Raw genomic sequence first — 17,697 nt, 5'->3', positions numbered from 1 at the left:
CAGAGTCTCACTATGTAGCCCTCAGTAGGGTGCTGTGGTGTCATAGCTCACAGCAACCTCAAATTCTTGGGCTGAAGCGATTCTCTTGCCTCACCCTCCTAAGGAGCTGGGACTATAGGCACCCACCACAACACCCAGTTAGTTTTACAGACAGGGGTCTCGCTCTTGCTCAGGCTGGTCTTAAACCCCTGAGCTCAAGCAGTCTGCCCATCTCAACCTCCCAAAGTGCTGGGATTACAGGTGTGAGCCACTGTGCCCGGCCTAAACCCTTTCAGCTATACTAACAGTATAAAGAGATCCTGAGGTCACGATGTTTTAGAAATGCTTTTCCTGAATAATATTTTAGCGTTAAATAAGAGTGGGATGGCAAACAATTTGTCCTTGATTTTAATGACAGTAACTTTAGTTAGTATATTTGTGTGTTCACGCAGGACATAGTGAGGGCTTTCTGTATGCTAGGCACTGTTCTAGGCATTAGGAGTAATGCAATGAACAAAGCAAAGACCCTTTTCTCCTAGAGCTGACAGTAAGTGTAACATTATCTTATTTTCATATTCTTTGAATATTAAACCCATTACCTTGGTCATTAAGCTTTCTTGCTAGAGAAGAGATGTTGAATTTTACCATGTGCTTGTTCATCTTCTATGATAAGATCATATGGCTTTTATATTCTGTTGATTATCTTAGGGTTTTCTTTTTGTTGTTGTTATTGTTGTTGTTTCTTAAAGAGACAGAGTCTTGCTCTTGCCTTGGCTGGAGTGCAGTGACTCAATCATAGCTCACTGCAGCCTTGAACTCTAGAATTCAAGTGATTTTTCTTCCTCAATCTCCAGAATCAACTAGGACTATAGGCATTTGCCACCATGCCTGGTAATGTTCTTTTTTTGGACAGTCTTGCTGTCTTGCCCAGGTTGGTCTCAAATTCCTGGCTTCCTCCCTCCACAGCCTCCTAAAGTGCTGGGATCACAGGCAAAGCCACTGTGCCCAGACCTTTTTTTTAATATTAAAAAAGTTAAATAATTGTTATTAATATTTATTTTAAAATATTATTAATATATATTTTTAAATTAATTAAAAATATTAATATGGGTCATTGTGTATTGTCCCTTTGATACATTGTTAAATTCCAGGTTTTTTTGTCTGGAGTTTTCATTCATGTTCAAAAATGAAATTAGTTTGGAATTTTCTTCTTTTTGGTGATGTCTTTGTTATGTTTTGTATCAGGTTTATGTTAGCTTTATAAAAAAACCAGGAAGCTTTCCAATTTTGCTATGCACTGAGACCATTTGTATAGTATAAAGATGACATCCTGATGGTTTTGAAACAGTTTACCTATAAAATTATCAAGGTCTAGTGCCTTTTTGGGGATTTCTTCCTTGGCAGCCTTTTCCATTATTTCTGTGGTTAAATTTACACCTCCTACTTCTTGAGCTGATTTTAAAGTATGAATTTTTGAATGTAATTTCACTCAGATGTTTAAGTTTATTCATCCTTTCTAAATCTGTTTATATTCATTTTTTATTCTTTATTTTGTCTTTCTTCTTCTTTCCTGATAGATTAAACTAGCCAGAATTTTTTAGATCTTTTCAAAGGACTTGCACTTAGATTTATTTATCAGTTCTACTCTTCTCCTGTTTCAGTTCATTACTTTATACCTTTATCTTTATTCCTTCTTCCATCTCTGTCTTCTTTGAGTTCCTGGTACTTCTTTGTTATATAAGAATATGAGCATTTAATAATACTTTGGCTACATCTCCTAAGTGTTAAGATGTATTTTTATTGTTATTTTAAAAATAATCTTTGAATGCAGGTTTTATTTTACCTAAGAACAAAGGGTTAAGAGTATATACTTGTGGCTCGGCGCCTGTAGCTCAGCAGCTAGGGTGCCAGCCACATACACCAGAGCTGGCGGGTTTGAATCCAGCCTGGGCCTGCCAAACAACAATGACAGCTACAACCAAAAAATAGCCAAGTGTTGTGGCAGGTACCTGTAGTCTTGGAAGGCTGAGGCAAGAAAATTGCTTAAGCCCAAGAGTTTGAGGTTGCTGGGGTGGTGTACCGGTCCCCGAACATCCTCCTGCTTCAATCATGGCTTGTGGTCTGGTCGCCAGCAACCTGAATCTCAACCCTGAGGAGTGCCTCAGAGTACAGGGCGAGGTGGCCCCTGACGCCAAGAGCTTTGTGCTGAACTTGGGCAAACACAGCAGCAACCTGTGCCTGCATTTCAACCCCCACTTCGATGCCAGCGGGGATGCCAATACTATCGTGTGCAATAGCAAGGATGGCGGGGCCTGGGGGGCTGAGCAGCGGGAGGCTGCCTTTCCCTTCCAGCCTGGAAGTGTTGTGGAGGTGTGCATCAGCTTTGACCAGGCAGACCTGACTGTCAGGCTGCCAGATGGCTACACATTCAAGTTCCCTAACCGCTTCAACCTGGAGGCCATCAACTACATGGCAGCTGATGGTGACTTCAAGATCAAGTGTGTGGCCTTTGATTGAAGTCAGCTGGCCCGAGATCTCCAATAAAGGCAGCTGCCTCTGCTCTTCCTGGAAAAAAAAAAAAAGAGTTTGAGGTTGCTGTGAGCTGTGATGCCTCAGCACTCTACTGAGGGTGACATAATGAAACTCTGCGACTCCACAGTACTCTACTGAGGGCAACATAGTAAGACTCTGTCTCTAAAAAAAAAAGAATATACTTGTGTGGGGTGGTTGTTGTTGTTGTTGTTGGAGGTGGGATGGGGCATGTAGTTTGTTGTGTTTGATGGTCTTTTTAAATATGTTATTAATACTAAATTTCATTTAGTAAATATGACTTTTTTTTTTAAGATAGTTTCACTCGGTCGCCCTAGGGTTGAGTACTGTCATGTCATAGCTCACAGCAACTTTAAACTTTTGGTCTCAAGTGATCCTCCTGAGTAGCTGGGATTACAGAAGCCTGCTACCATGCCTGCCTAGTTTTTCTATTTTTAGTAGAGAGATATGAGGTCTCACTCTTGCTCAGGCTGGTCTCAAACTCCTGAGCTAGAGCAATCTACCTGTCTCAGCCTCCCAGGGTGCTAGAACTTTATTGCTTTTTTAATATTGGTGTATTTTAACAGCTTTATTGAGATATATTTCATATATAATTCATCTGTTTAAAGAATGCTAGTCAATGGCTTTTGATATATTATTTCTTAATTATGTAACATACACATAACAGTAAATTTATAATTTTAACCATTTTTAAGTGTACAATTAGTGGCATTAATTACATTCATGATGTTGTACAACTATCACTACTTTATCACCCCAAACAGAAGCTCTGTAACTGTTAAGCATTAATTTTTCTTTCCTACTTTCCCTGCCCCCCACCCAGTGACTTCTAGTTTACTTTCTATCTCTATGAATTTGCCTAGTCTGGGTGCTTTATATGATGAAATATTATAATATTTGACTTTTTCTATTTGGCATATTTTATTTGTACTGTCTTCAAGTTTTATCCATATTGTAGCATATGTCAGAACTTCATTTCTTTTTTGGCTGAATTCTATTCCATTGTATGGAGAGACTGCATTATATTTATCCATTCACCTGTTCACGGACACTTGGGTTGTTTCCACTTTTTAGCTGTTGTGAACAGTGCTGCTGTGAACATCGGTATACAAATATCTGTTTGAGTCCTTGCTTTTAGTTCCATTTAGTATGTATCTAGGAGTGGAATTGCTGAGTAATATGGTAATTTTTTTTTTTTTCTGAGGCAAAGTCTCACTATGTTGCCCTCCTAGAGTACTGTGGCATCGCAGCTCACAGCAACATTTAAGTCTTAGGCTTAAGCAATTCTCTTGCCTCAATCTTCTAAGTAGCTAGGACTATAGGCACCCACCCAACACCTGGCTGTTTTTTTGTTGCAGCGGTCATTGTTTAGCAGGGCCAGGCTGGGTTCAACCCAGTGTATGTGGCTGGTGCCCTAACCACTGAGCTACAGGAGCTGAACCTAATATGGTAATTTTTAATCACATTAATATTTAATCTCTTTAGAAACATTTTTCCATATTGTCCTAAACTTCAGTGGATTTTTCTGTTGACACAGAATGTATTAACACAAGCATACTTTCTTTCTTTCTTTTTCTTTTTTTTTTTTTTTTGAGACAGAGTCTCACTTTGATGCCTTGGGTAGAGTGTCATGGCATCATAGCTCAGAGCAATCTCAAACTCTTGGACTTAAGCAATTCTCTTGCCTCAGCCTCCTAAGTAGCTGGGACTACAGGCACCCAGCACAACACCTGGCTATTTTTAGAGACAGGGTCTGGCTTTTGCTCAGGCTGGTCTCCAACTCCTAAGCTCAAGGGATCACCCGCCTTGGCCTCCCAGAATTCTAGGATTATAGGTGTGAGCCACTGCCCCTGGCCCTACAAGCATAATTTCTATTTTGTCTTCTTTTAGTCCAGTAGCTCTCAACCTTCCTAATGCCGTGATATATTTTCCTTGTTACAAAGGGGTGGCAACCCACAGGTTGAGCACTGCTGATTTAGTCCGTATAAACTATGTGTTTCGTATTAGTTAGTCTTAAGCTTTTGTAGTCAGTGCCTAATAATAGAGGTGCTCTTCCCCCAGAAAGTAAAACTGCCCTAATTTTAAGCAGTTGAACTGTTTCCTTCCTGACCTTAGAAACATAAGTCCCACTTGCCTGCAACATGATTATTGCAAATGGTGTTAGGAAAGTAATATGCAAAGAAGGCACACTGAAGTTTATTATTCTTCTGAGCCATCTCCATATAAACTGGCACTCTGCAGGAGCCAAGAAAGAAAGTCAGGCGTAACTTTTGCCAGCTGCTTCTTTCCATGTTAGAGGCAATCACAAGTTTAAACTAAACCCTCTACATCTTAAAGGAAAATGCCATTCATCACTACTATAACTCCTCTGGCTAGTAGCCAGGCCATTCTGGCTTTTGATCGCTCGGAGTTAGAGATTTTGTAAGGAATATTCCATCCTCCGTTTGTGCTTGTGCATTAGAAAAGTTGAGGTATCACTGCTCAGCAGGCAAAGCTTTCAGGGTTTCAGGTCTTTGACGCAAAAAGTCATTCACATATGTTGGAACAATGGATGGGAATTTGAAACTCTCTTCCTATAAGAACTTGACCTCCTTTTTCCCTCTGCCTTCTTTCATCCATGGAAACACAGTATTTAGAACAGCACAGATTCAGTATTGTGGTTGTTCTGTCAAGATTTCCATTTAGTGCCGGGCGCGGTGGCTCACGCCTGTAATCCCAGCACTGTGGGAGGCTGAGGAGGGAGAATCGCTGGAGCTCAGGAGTTCAAGACTCGCCTGAGCAAAAGTGAGACCCCGACTCGTGAAAAAAATGGAAAAACCCAGCCTGGTGCTGCGGCGAGTGCCTGTAATCCCAGCAGCTTCCGGAGGCTGAGGCAGCGGGATGCCCACAAGCCAGGAGTCGGAGGTTGCAGTGAACTACCAAGCTGCTGCATTCTGCTCAGGGGCACAGGGTGGGACTCTGTCTCGACAAAAAAAAAAAAAAAAGATTTCCATTTAGAAATCTCTGTTTTCAGGAACCTATAATGTAGCTGTAAAATTTCCTTCGCTCTAATTTGGACTGCGAGGTCATCTCTGGACGGAGATTACTATTTTGGTTTGATGTTTTCTCGTTGTCTAGATTAAAGCTCTGAAGTACACAAGACACTTGTCATCCGCCATAGGGTACTGGATCACGTGGGAGGATTTCCGTTTCCATGTTGTATTGTGGGCTCTCTGAATAGATACTGTGTTCATCTGTAGGTGTTATATGTGATACCTAGACAATGGCCACCAATTAGAAGGGGAACCTTTCTTCTAGAGATATACTTACTGTCCTTACAGACAAATAAATTTGATAATCCAAATACTGTCTTTAGGAATCGAGGGGTTTTTACTCCATCTCAGACCTAATTATTAACCTTTGTCACCTCGTCACGTTTGAGCTTTTCTTGTTTCCAGTCACATGGGAACAGCAGGGACAGTTAGCCTACTGTTTCTGACTCCTGTGATAGTACCATCATCCTATACTAGGCCCAGCGCTGCTTCTAAGATGTCAAATATATACACTATTTTTCCATTGAATATTTAGAGATTCTGACCTGCAGAGATTTCTGATGACTGAATTAGCATCTTATGGGCAGGTTCTAGTACCACTGGTTAGCCCTGGAGTTTTCCAGATCTGTAAAATCAAGAATGTACTGTTGTAAGACTAATCTGTCTTGATTGAGTTACAGTAGGCAAAGATACATTTTGAGTTGCCTTTGCAGAACATTTTGAGTCATTTTTTAAAATCTATAATACTTTTGTTTTATTACAATATACATATGTTTACCTCACATTCTATAAAATATTGTTGTATACATTATTTGATCCTCACAAAAATGTGTCTTAGGCCGTGTAGATGCTATTCTCCCCATCTTATAGATGAAGAATCGGGCTCAGGTCACTTCTGTGACCTGCCCCGAATCACACTCCGTGAGTTAACTACAGATCCAAATTTTCTGATTCCCCACTTGCCACGCATCAAATTCTCTTTTTAAACAATGATAGATATTTAAAAGCAGATTTGGGAGCCACTTTTTTTCATTGTGGAGCCTGAAAAGTTAATTGGTTCACAAAGGAATCTAAACAGTGGCAGTGACCAGGGGCTCATGAACCAGCCAGGTCCCTCTCACAGGGAGAAGAGCTTGGACTAAGAGAAGAACTCAGGGATGGAAAGGGAACTGTGTGCTCATTACATAGCTGTGACACTGAGAATGCAGAAACCAAGGAGATCCTGAAGAGAAGAAGTGGAATCAGAAAAGAGAAAACCATTTGGAGGAAGCCTCTGGAAGATTCATAGCCTAAGGAGCATCTGGTACAGAAGGTGTCTCAAAAATCAGCTGAGGAAATATCCACATGTCACCACAGAAGGATGTTTTCTCCTAAATGAAGACCTTTAATATAGAGAAGAGTTACAAAGTGACTGAAATTAGAAGTAATAGTAGGACCTGGGGACTGAGAACGAAGTAAGTAACCTCTAACTTGGCAACTAGTAGGCTTAGCTTTTGGTGGGAAGTAGTCCTTGGTAAACTTGGACAAGTCATTCCTTTAAATATGCCCTATTTCCTAAAGTATTGTATTTCTGTGTCTTTTATTCCGCAAAAGCAGGTGAGACTTTTGGTTAAACATTTCTTTCTGCTTTGCCATTTGGAGTTGTTGCTTTAAATGCACGCATCCTCAAGGGTCACCTTTCATCAGAGGAAGCAGGGCGAGAGTGCATTCACTCCCAGCTATGTCAGGGCTAACGTGTTTTAAGTTACGGGTGATAACAGATATAAGCAGAACTTATATCTTAAATGTTTAGTCTTGTTTGGACCCTGTTGAATTTGGGTCCTAGCCTCATCCTGTGATTTTAACTTCTTGCTTGTCTCCAGAAAACAATAAAAATGAGCCCTTTGCTTCACATTTTCAGTGGATATAGTTTGAAGAAATCATAAATAAAAGTAACTCACACGGAACAGAGCATTTTAACAAATGAGGTGAGAATTACAGCCTTTGCTCTTTACAGTCTTTTGGTTCACAAACTTGGAAAGAAATCTCTCTTTAAATAAAACCATTTTATGCTCAAGCTTTCTGAATGGACCGTGGAGGAATTAGTGTAAACACCAACAATTTTCATTTAATGAGTGCCGTCAGACCTGGAGGTACCTGGTGAGTTCTAGGACACAGGGAAGCATGAGGCTGAAGCATGCAGCCGTCCAGGCCGTGAAGGTGCCTCTGACCTCTGCTACTATTTAACACCTTTTTGGGGCTTGGGTTACATTGTTGCTATTGCCACTTCTTCTTCTTCTTCTTTTTTTTTTTTAATAAAGATAAGAGTCTCACTTTGTCGCCCTTGGTAGAGTGCTGTAGCATCACACAGCTCACAGCAACCTCCAACTCCTGGGCTTAGGCAATTCTCTTGCCTCAGCCTCCCGAGTAGCTGGGACTACAGGTGCCCATAAAACCCAGCTATTTTTTGGTTGTAGTTGTCATTGTTGCCCTGGCGGGCCCCAGCTGGATTTAAACCCACCAATTCTGGTGTATGTGGCTGGCACATTAGCCGCTTGAGCTACAGGCGCCAAGCATGGTACCACAGATCAAGGATTCTGCCCTTTTGAGGAGTCCCTTGCTAATTTGTATTTTTATCTTAGTTATTTATATTTTTTATGTAATACTCTTTACAAATGTTTTAAAGACATGTCCCCTATCGGGTGATCTTTTTCTCTCAGTGTCTAGAATAATGTTTATAGTAGGTCCTCACTTTTAATGGAAGGAATGAAAAAAAGACTTAAACTTTTCCTGGACAATGTCTCATTTTCATCATGGTCCAAAGATACTGTCCCCTCAATCCACGGGCCATTCTTCTGAATACCCCTACAGATGCTGAACTTAACCAGCTTGTTTTCAAAGCCAAGATGAGTCAGCAACCTTTGCTGCTTGGAGGGATAGTCTCAGCAATCCATCTGGGAGATCTGACAATAGTTGCTGTTTCGTGAGCCCCTTATATGAGCTGGGAGCTTCATACACAAAGTCAGGACTCTCTTGGTTGCAGAAGCCAGAAATCTCAATTCAAATTGGCTTAGGCAAAAAGGAAGATTACTTGGAAGAATTCAAGAATTCTGTTGTATCTTTGAAGAAGTTGAGTGAGTCTAACCGCAGGAAGTGTCGCACCTTAGTAGGGCTTGTCAGAAGTGCTGACGTCAAGGACTATAGTAATGCCCAGTATCTTTCCATGTCTGGATCTGTCTGTGCACTGGGTTCATCATCTCTACATGCAGACCAGCCTTCTCCCCTTATGGGGGAACCTACCTTAAGAAAGATGAACTTTCTTTCTCAATTCTAGTTCTGAAAAAAATCATAGGAAAACTCCAGTTAGCCCAGTTCAGGCCTGGTCTGCTCCTGGGACAGCAGACTCTCTAAGATCCCAGTGAGAGGAAGATTTACATGAGGTGGGAAGAGTACGCGGTAAACAATTCTGAACCCCATATTCCTTCCCAACAAAACAGTCTATCCTAGAAATTGTGAAGCTGTACCTCCTGGAGGTTAAGAGGTGTGGTGGAGATCACACAGTAAGTGGGAAGGCCAAGTTAAGAATCCCAGTAAGATAACTCAGAAACCCTTGCTTTTGACTAATACAATGTGTTGCTTTTCCACAGGCTAGAAAAGAAAGGGAACCAGCAAGTAGATATAAAGTTGGAAAAGAGAAATCAGAGCAGAATAGTGGGAAAAGTCAATTTTCTTCCCAGGAGCCTTGAATAGTAGTCTTTATTTATTTTTATTTTTTTGAAGAACAGTCTAAAGCCATATCAGTTCTTCTGAAAATGAATAACCTTTCCTTCTTCCTGCAGTGGCAACAAAAAGGAGCTCAGTTTAAAATCTCAGAAAGGGCTCAGTGCCTGTGGCTCAAGCAAGTAAGGTGCCAGCCACATACACCTGAGCTGGCAGGTTCAAATCCAGCCCAGGCCTGCCAAACAACAATGACAGCCGCAACCAAAAAATAGCCGGTGTTGTGGTGGGCACCTGTAGTCCCAGCTACTTGGGAGGTGGAGGCAGGAGAATCATTTGAGCCCAGGAGTTGGAGGTTGCTGTGAGCTATGATGCCACGGCACTTTACCCAGGGGAATGCTTGAGGCTCTGTCTCAAAAAAATAAATAAATAAATAAATAAATAAATAAAAAATAAAATCTCAGAAAGGCTGCCTATCTATTCTTTAATAGAGCAAACTGCAAAATTAGATGCATCTGAGAGCCAGGGAGGTGTTTCTTTCTTAAGGCACTTCCACCGGATCACAGCTTCTGTCTACACAGGTGACCAACAACAGTTCTGTAAAAAAGAAAGTCGGGAAAGAAGAAAGCAGCAGAGTCTGTGCCGGGTTCCATACTGCTTATCTTCTGCACACTTGACCTAGTGTGGCTTTGAGAGCCTATTCAGAGTATGCTTCAGAAGGCAGGGAATATTCAGAGTAACTATACCAGTTAACAATGCACAGAAATACACAGTACTGTAATTGGCTTTGCTGGGTCTTCTAACCTAGCTCAGTGGGTTGCATTGCATCTCCCGATCACAGAACTTGAGTTATTAAAGAGGCAACCACACAAACCTCTTCATAGTAACACCCTCAAACACAGGCTGTAGCCAGTCTCCAGGGCTCAGTTCAGAAATTCCAGTAAGCGTAGGTTGAAAGCAGACATTTGGGGGTGATTGGTTCTGTTTTTAATCCATACAGCTTGGGGTAGAAAAGTAGCCACATTTTATTTTATTTTATTTTATTTTATTTTATTTTATTTTTTTTTTTTTGAGACAGAGCCTCAAGCTGTCCCCCTGGGTAGAGTGCCGTGGCATTACAGCTCACAGCAACCTCCAACTCCTGGGCTCAAGCGAGTCTCCTGCCTCCGCCTCCCAAGTAGCTGGGACCACAGGCGCCCGCCACAACGCCCGGCTATTTTTTGGTTGCAGCCGTCATTGTTGTTTGGCGGGTCCGGGCTGGGGATTCGAACCCGCCACCTTAGGCGTACGTGGCTGGCGCCTTAGCCGGTTGAGCCATAGGCGCCGAGCCGCCACATTTTATTTTAAAGAGTGTCTAGGGACAGTGCCAGAATCTATCTTTCAGCACAATCTGTGGGTAGCTGGGTAATAAAACTATTTTAGTACATTTAAATAATAGAATTTTAACCTTTCGTAGGTCTTATGATTCTTCCAACTACAAAACACTCTTCTTTCTGTATAATTGATTATCAGAGGTTAGGTGTGTGTGTTGAGAATGGACTTGCTTAATAATGTGAATTCTTCAGAGGAACCTTTTTGAGCTGGAAAATGATTTATATTAAATTTCCTCAACTTTAGTACATTATTATAACAAGCTAAAGTATTCCAGCCAGGAAAAAAAAATCTGGCAGGCAGTTTATCTTTCTTGAAGACTGAAATGTAAGATTGTGTAAGACTTATTTGTTTGCTGGAATAAAAAGAATAGTACCTTCAACAGATATAGTTCTGGTAGGATGCCAGATTAAGAATAAGAGAGGCTCGGCGACCATAGCTCCATGCTTAGGGCACCAGCCACATACATTGAGGCAGGCGGGTTCCAACCCAGCCTAGGCCTGCTAAACAAGAACAACAACAACAACAACAAAAAAGTAGCCAGAAGTTGTGGCAGGAGCCTATAGTCCCAGCTGCTTGGGAGGCTGAGGCAAGAGAATCGCTTCAGCCCAAGAGTTTAAGGTTTGTTGTGAGCTGTGACGCCATGGCACTCTACCATGGGTGACACAGGGTGACATACCATGTTTCCCCAAAAATAAGACACTGTCTTACATTTATTTTTTCTCAAGAAGACACACTAGGGCTTATTTTCAGGGGATGTCTTATTTTTATTAAGTATAATACAACAATCTACATTTAGTCAAATACATTTAAGTCATCTTGTTCTGGAACCTGACAGGGGGAGCCAACCTTGTTGGTGGGGCTGGCGCTAGTGATGCGTGAACTCCTTTCCCCTAGCCCTTCACACATGCGCAATAGGATGCCTGTGACCACAGTTACCACATGCGCACCCATGCCAGTGTGAACGGCTGGGAGAAAGGAGCTGTGGCAGATGAAAGGTATTCCAGTCTTCCTTACTGCTCAGCGCCGAAATGAGGGCATGGCTATGCAGTGTATCTGCTCATACTAGGTCTTATTATCGGGGTAGGGCTTATATTTAACAAATGCATAGAAATCCTGCTAGGGCTTATTTTTTGGATAGCTCTTATTTTCAGGGAAACATGGTAGTAAGACTCGGTCTCCAAAAAAAAAAAGAATAAGATAGAAATAGGGATAGGAAACCTTTCTCAGAGAAAGGGTCATAGACACTTCTTCAGACTTCATATCTAAGTATGTAATTTGACCTGTTTTCCCTTTCTTGGCTGAATATCATATGTTTTAGGGTGTTTGGCTAGAAGACAGTGGTTAATCCCATTAGCACATCACCATAACACGACATGACCTGCAGTGTCACAGAATTTTAAGCAAGCTTGCTCAGAAAAACCAGTCCTTTCTAGTGGTCAGTTGTTGTGGAGGCCTCTGTAGTATCTTTTATACCATGACCCAACATTTTTTAGAAGGCTCCTGTGGGTTTAGAATGTATTGACCCCATGTAGCATCTTGTATATTAGACTACATATTAGCTAAATAGGTAATATTTATAGAAAACGTGAAGCTATGACTTTGAACTACTGTTTCTTTTCTTTTTTTTTAGAGACAGAGTCTCACTTTGTTGCCCTGGGTAGAATGCTGTGGCATCACAGCTCACAGCAACCTCCAGCTCTTGGGCTTAGGTGATTCTCTTGCCTCAGCCTCCCGAGTAGCTGGGACTACAGGCACCCGCCACAACACCTGGCTATTATTTTGTTGCAGTTTGGCTGGGGCCGGGTTCGAACCTGCCACCCTCCGGTATATGGGGCTGGCACCCTACTCACCGAGTCACAGGTGCCACCCACTACGGTTTATTTTTTTAAAGGAAATTTTTTTAAAATTTCAGATTAATAGGAAGAGACACATGATTAGGTTATATTGTTTGCGTTTGTAAGGTGAAGTCGGAATTGTAGTTGTTTCCTTCACCCAGGAAGCATGCTGTATATACATGCATTGTTCCTTTTGGGTGGGAATTTGCCGAACCCTCTCTCCTCCTCCCCCTTTCTTGAATTTAATTGAATTTTTCTCTCAAGTCAGCACATAGTTGTTAATCTAGCTTCAGTTGGGTATTGAGCACGTGTGAGGCTCGTTTTCTCATTCTTATGGTATTTTATTTAGGAGAATGTTCTCCAAATCTTTCCAGGTTGTTACAAAATATATACAAAATCTCCATCTCTCTCTCTTTTTTTGAAACAGAGTCTCACTTTGTCACCCTTGGTAGAGTGCTGTGACATCATAGCTCATAGCAACCTCAGACTCCTAGGTTCAGGCAGTCCTCTGCCTCAGCCTCCTGAGGAGCTGGGACTGCAGGTGCCTGCCACAAGGCCTGAATAGTTTCTCTATTTTTAGTAGAGATGGGATCTCTCTCTTGCTCAGGCTGGTCTGGAACTCCTGAACTCAAGAGATCCACCTGCCTTAGCCTCCCAGAGTGCTGGGATTACAGGCATGAGCCACTGTGCCTGGCCCCAAATTCCCATCTTTTTATGGCTGAATAGTATTCCACAGTATACATATACCACAGTTTATTAATCCGTTCATGGGTTGAGATGTACTTGGGTTGTTTCCACATCTTTGCGATTGTGAATCATGCTGTTATAAACATTTGAGTGCAAAGGTCCTTATGGTAAAATGACTTTTTTTCTTTTGGGTACCTACCTAGTAAGGGGATTACAGGATCAAATGGAAGGTCTACTTTGAGGATTCTCCTTACTTCTTTCCTTAAAGGCTGCACTAATTTGCAGTCCCACCAACAGTGCATGAGTGTTCCCTTCTCTGCACAACCACCTATTGCTTTGGGACCTTGTGATGTGGGCTACTCTCACTGGGGTTAGGTGATACCTCAAAGTGGTTTTGATTTGCATTTCTCTGATAATTAGAGACAGTGAGTGGTTTTCTTGTGTTTGTTGGCCATTCATCTGTCCTCAAAAGAAAAAATTCTTTTCATATCTTGTGCCCAGGTTCTAATGCAATTGCTTGCTCTTTTTTGGTTGATTTGAACCACTGTTTATAATTGTGCCTAAAGTTAGAGGAGATAGTGGATGTCTGAGCAGTAGTATCAGCACTGCCACTCTTGTAGGTGGCCCATGGTACTTTTAATCAATGGGTAAATATTCGCCAAGTTTCGTCTGTGCTCCAGATTTGGTTTGATGTCATAGGTGAGGTGACCATATCATTTATCACCAAACTTAACTTTTGTGAGTGGGAGAGAGCTATTAATAATTATACTGGTCATGAACTAGGCCTGTCCCGGGTAAACCAAAATAAATGATTGCTTTAGCTACAAGAGATATAAAAATGCCTTTCATACTCTTGGTCCGAACTCTAAAGGATACTTAAACCCCGTTAAAGTTAAGTATTTATACGCTAACCAATTCAAGAGCATTATAAAAAAGTTCTGTAATTGTTCTGTTACCTTCCGCATCAGTTTCTCTCCTTCTGCTGAATCATTCTCGCAACAGATGTGTGCATTTCTCATCTCTAAAGAGTCCTCCCTTTATTCCATCTATTGCCCCATTATTGTTTTTTAATAACAAAAACTTCTTGAAAAAAATAATCTATGCCAAGGTCAGCAAGCTTGGTTTGAAGGACCAGATAGTAAATAATGTTAGTCTTTACAGACCATATGGTCTCTGTTGCAGCTATTCATCTCTGCCATTGTATGGCGAAAGTCACCACAGACAATACTTAAACAAATGGCTTTGGCTGTGTTCCAAAAAAATGTTATTTACAAAAAAACAGGTGGCAGACTGGTACAGCCCACAGGCATCATTTGCCAGCCCCTGCTCTGTGTCACTGCCTCCACCTCATCATGTCATCACTGTCCACTGCCATTCCCCTGACTTCACTGAAACTGCTCCTGTCAAGGGTGTCAGCAAGGCCGTTCCCTGTTGTCAGAATCAATAGCAGTTTTCTGTCTTAATCTCACATGCATTTTCCACAACATAAGGCATAATCAGTCTCTCTCTCTTTCTTGTCCTTCAGACACTTTTGTTTGTCACTTCTGTGACACCACAGTTCCAATTTTCTCTCATGTCACGGTTAAATTTTCTGTTTCTTTGCTCCTTCCTTTTCTTCCGACTTCTGAATATTGGAGTGCCTAAGGGCTTAGCCGTGAGCCGCCTTCTCTTCTCTGCCAATTCTTTCTTCCTAGTGGACTTTTTCCTGTCTTAACAGGCATAAATATCATGTCTAAAGTGATGACTTCTAAATTTAAGTCCCTGGCTTTCAACTCTACTCCAAGCTCCAGACTTGTATGTCCAACGTGATGTCTCCACTTGATGTCAAATAGGTCATCTTAGTCCATTCTGTGTTGCTACAACAGAATACCACAGACTGAGTAATTTATAAAGAAATCTATTTCTTATAGTTCTGGAGGCTGGGAATTCCAAGGTCAAGAGACTTGTATGTGGCAAGGGCCTTTTATTTTTTTGGAGACAGTCTCAAGCTGTTGCCCTCGGTAGAGTGCAGTGGCATCATAGCTCACAGCAACCTCCAACTTGGGCTCAAGTGATCCTCTTGCCTCAGTTTTTCTATTTTTAGTAGAGATGGGGTCTCACTTTTGCTCAGGCTGGAGTCGAACTTGTGAGCTCAAGCTATCCGCCTCGGCCTCTCAGAGTGCCAGGATTCCAGGCGTGAGCCAGCAAGGGCCTTCTTGCTATGTCATCTTCTGGTAGAAGGTTGAAAGGCACCTCCTGCCATGTTGCCATGAATGAGGCTCTGCCCTCGTGACCCAGGCACTTCTTATAAGTCTCAGTGTCAATACTGTTGTATTGGGCATTAACTTTTCCATTCATGAACTTGGGGGGAATCTATTCAAACCGTAGCATTCTGTCCCTGGTGCCCTAATTCATAGTCCCAAGGTCTTAACTTGTTTCAGCATCACCTGAAAAGTCCAAAGTCTCCTCTAAATCAGAAATTGGTAAGCCTCAAGGTGTGATTCATCCTGAGACAAATCCCCCTCCAGCTGTGAGCCTGTGTAATTAAACAAGTTATGGTTCTCCCTTGGTATCTGCGGCGCATTGGTTCCAGGACCCCTCTCAAACACCAAAATCGGCTAATGTTCAAGTCCCCGCTACAAAATGGTATAGAATTTGTATAAAACCTGTGTACATTCTATACCCTCTTATATACTTTAAATAATTTCTAGATTCCTTTTTTATGCCTAATTCAATGTAAATGCTTATTAGACTGCATTTTAAGATTTGTATTTTTTTTATTTTCTTTTTCAATTATTTTCAGTCCATGGTTGGTTAAATCTGTGGGTATGGAGGACTGACTATTTATTTCCAAAATACAATGGTAGAACAGGTGTAGGATAGACATTCCCATTCTACAAGGGGCAAATAGGCAAGAAAAAAAGAAGTAACAGGCCTCAAGTAAATCCAAAACTCAGCAGGGAAAACATTACTTCTTAAAGCTGGAGGATGATCTTTGACTCCATATCCTGCATCCTGGGTGCACAGGAGCAGGGGTTGGGCCCCCAAGGTCTCAGGCAGCCCTGCCCCTATGGTTCTGCTGGGCTCAGTTCTCACAGTAACTCTCCTGGTTGGAGGTTCATGCCTGCAGCTTTCCTGTGCTGGACATGCACGCTGAGATGGCCCATCCCCATGACTTCCTTAGGCATTTCCCTAGTATGGGGCTCTCTACACTGATTCTGGCCCTGCAACAAGTCTCTGCCAGGGCTCCCAGGCTGTCCATGACATCTTTTGAAATCTAAGTGGCGGTTGCCATGGCCCTACAGATTTTGCATTCTGTACATGTGCAGAGTTAGCACAATGTGAAGGCCACCAAGGCTTGGCACTTGTGCCTCTGGAGCAGCAGCCCAAGCCACACCCAAGCCCACTGGAACCATGGTTAGGTCAGCCAAGGAGCGCTGCCCCAGAATGTGGGGAGCAGGGTCACCGGCAGGCCTGGGCAGCAAATGCTGAGGTCCTGGGGCCACCTCCCTGGAATCCTTACCCTCAAGACCCTGCTCTGCCCCTGACATATGAAGGGCAGCTCCAGGATCTCCAAAAGGCCTTTGGGATCGTCCTCCCACATTTTTTTTTTTCAAAGACCAGCACCTGGCTCCCTTCTCTCCCTACTAATCTCTTCAGCAAATGGTTGCGAGGCCCCACCCTTGGATCGCTCTCCTAAACATGCCTTTCACTCCTTACATGGCCAGGCTGCAGATTTTCCAAACCTTTCCATTCTTGCTTTCCTTTTAATTATAAATTCCTTCTTTAAATAATTTCTCTCCCCTCACATCTTTCTATCTGCAGTTAAAAGTAACTGTGCAGCTCCTTCGGAATTTTGCTTAGCAGGGTCTTCCACCAGATAGCCTAGTTTACCACTCGTAAATTCCGCCTTCTATAAAGCCCTAGGGCAGAGACACCAGTCAGCCAAGTTCTTTGCCACTTTATAATAAGAGTGGCCTTTCCTCTAGTTTCCAATACCCTGTTCCTCGTTCTGTCAGAGACCTCATCAGAATTGCCCTTACTGTGTATTTCTACCAACATTCCTGTCACAACCACTAAGTAATCTCTAAGAAGTTCCAGACTTTCCCTGCGTCTTCTTTTCTACTGAGCCTTATGCTTCGTGTCCCATTCGCAGTCATAGAGGCTTTTTCCAGTATTCACTTCAAAACTTTTCCAGCCTCTACCCATTACCCATTACCCAAACTTGTTCTAAAACCGCATTTTGAGGTATTTGTTACAGCAATAGCTATAGTTTTGTGTTACTGAAACAGAAGGCACAGACTGAGTAATTTATAAAGAAAAGAGACTTATTTCTTACAGTTCTTCTGGTGGCTGAGAAGTCCAAGGTCGGGGGGCCCACATCTGGCAAGCCCTTCTTGCTACGTCATCCCAAAGCAGAAGGCGAAAGGGCAAGAAAGCATGTACCAGCTCAGGGCCTGTAGCTCGGTGGCTAGGGCGCCAGCCACATACACCAGGGCTGGTGGGTTCAAACCCAGCCCGGGCCTGCCAAACAACAATGACAACTACAACCAAAAAATAGCCAG

General features: G+C 42.3%; 1 protein-coding gene and 1 pseudogene across 1 annotated transcript in view; both read left to right on the top strand.

The window, feature by feature from the left end:
* Positions 1–17,697, top strand: part of VPS53 (VPS53, GARP complex subunit) — a 135,342-nt gene that overhangs the window by 36,844 nt on the left and 80,801 nt on the right. The window lies entirely within an intron of this gene.
* On the top strand, positions 2,064–2,501 carry LOC100966721 (annotated as a pseudogene).

Source organism: Otolemur garnettii, unplaced genomic scaffold (assembly GCF_000181295.1).
Source record: "Otolemur garnettii isolate 467f Iridium unplaced genomic scaffold, OtoGar3 scaffold00166, whole genome shotgun sequence".
In the NCBI taxonomy this organism is placed as follows: domain Eukaryota; kingdom Metazoa; phylum Chordata; class Mammalia; order Primates; family Galagidae; genus Otolemur; species Otolemur garnettii.
This window is presented reverse-complemented; position numbering and strand designations above follow the sequence as displayed.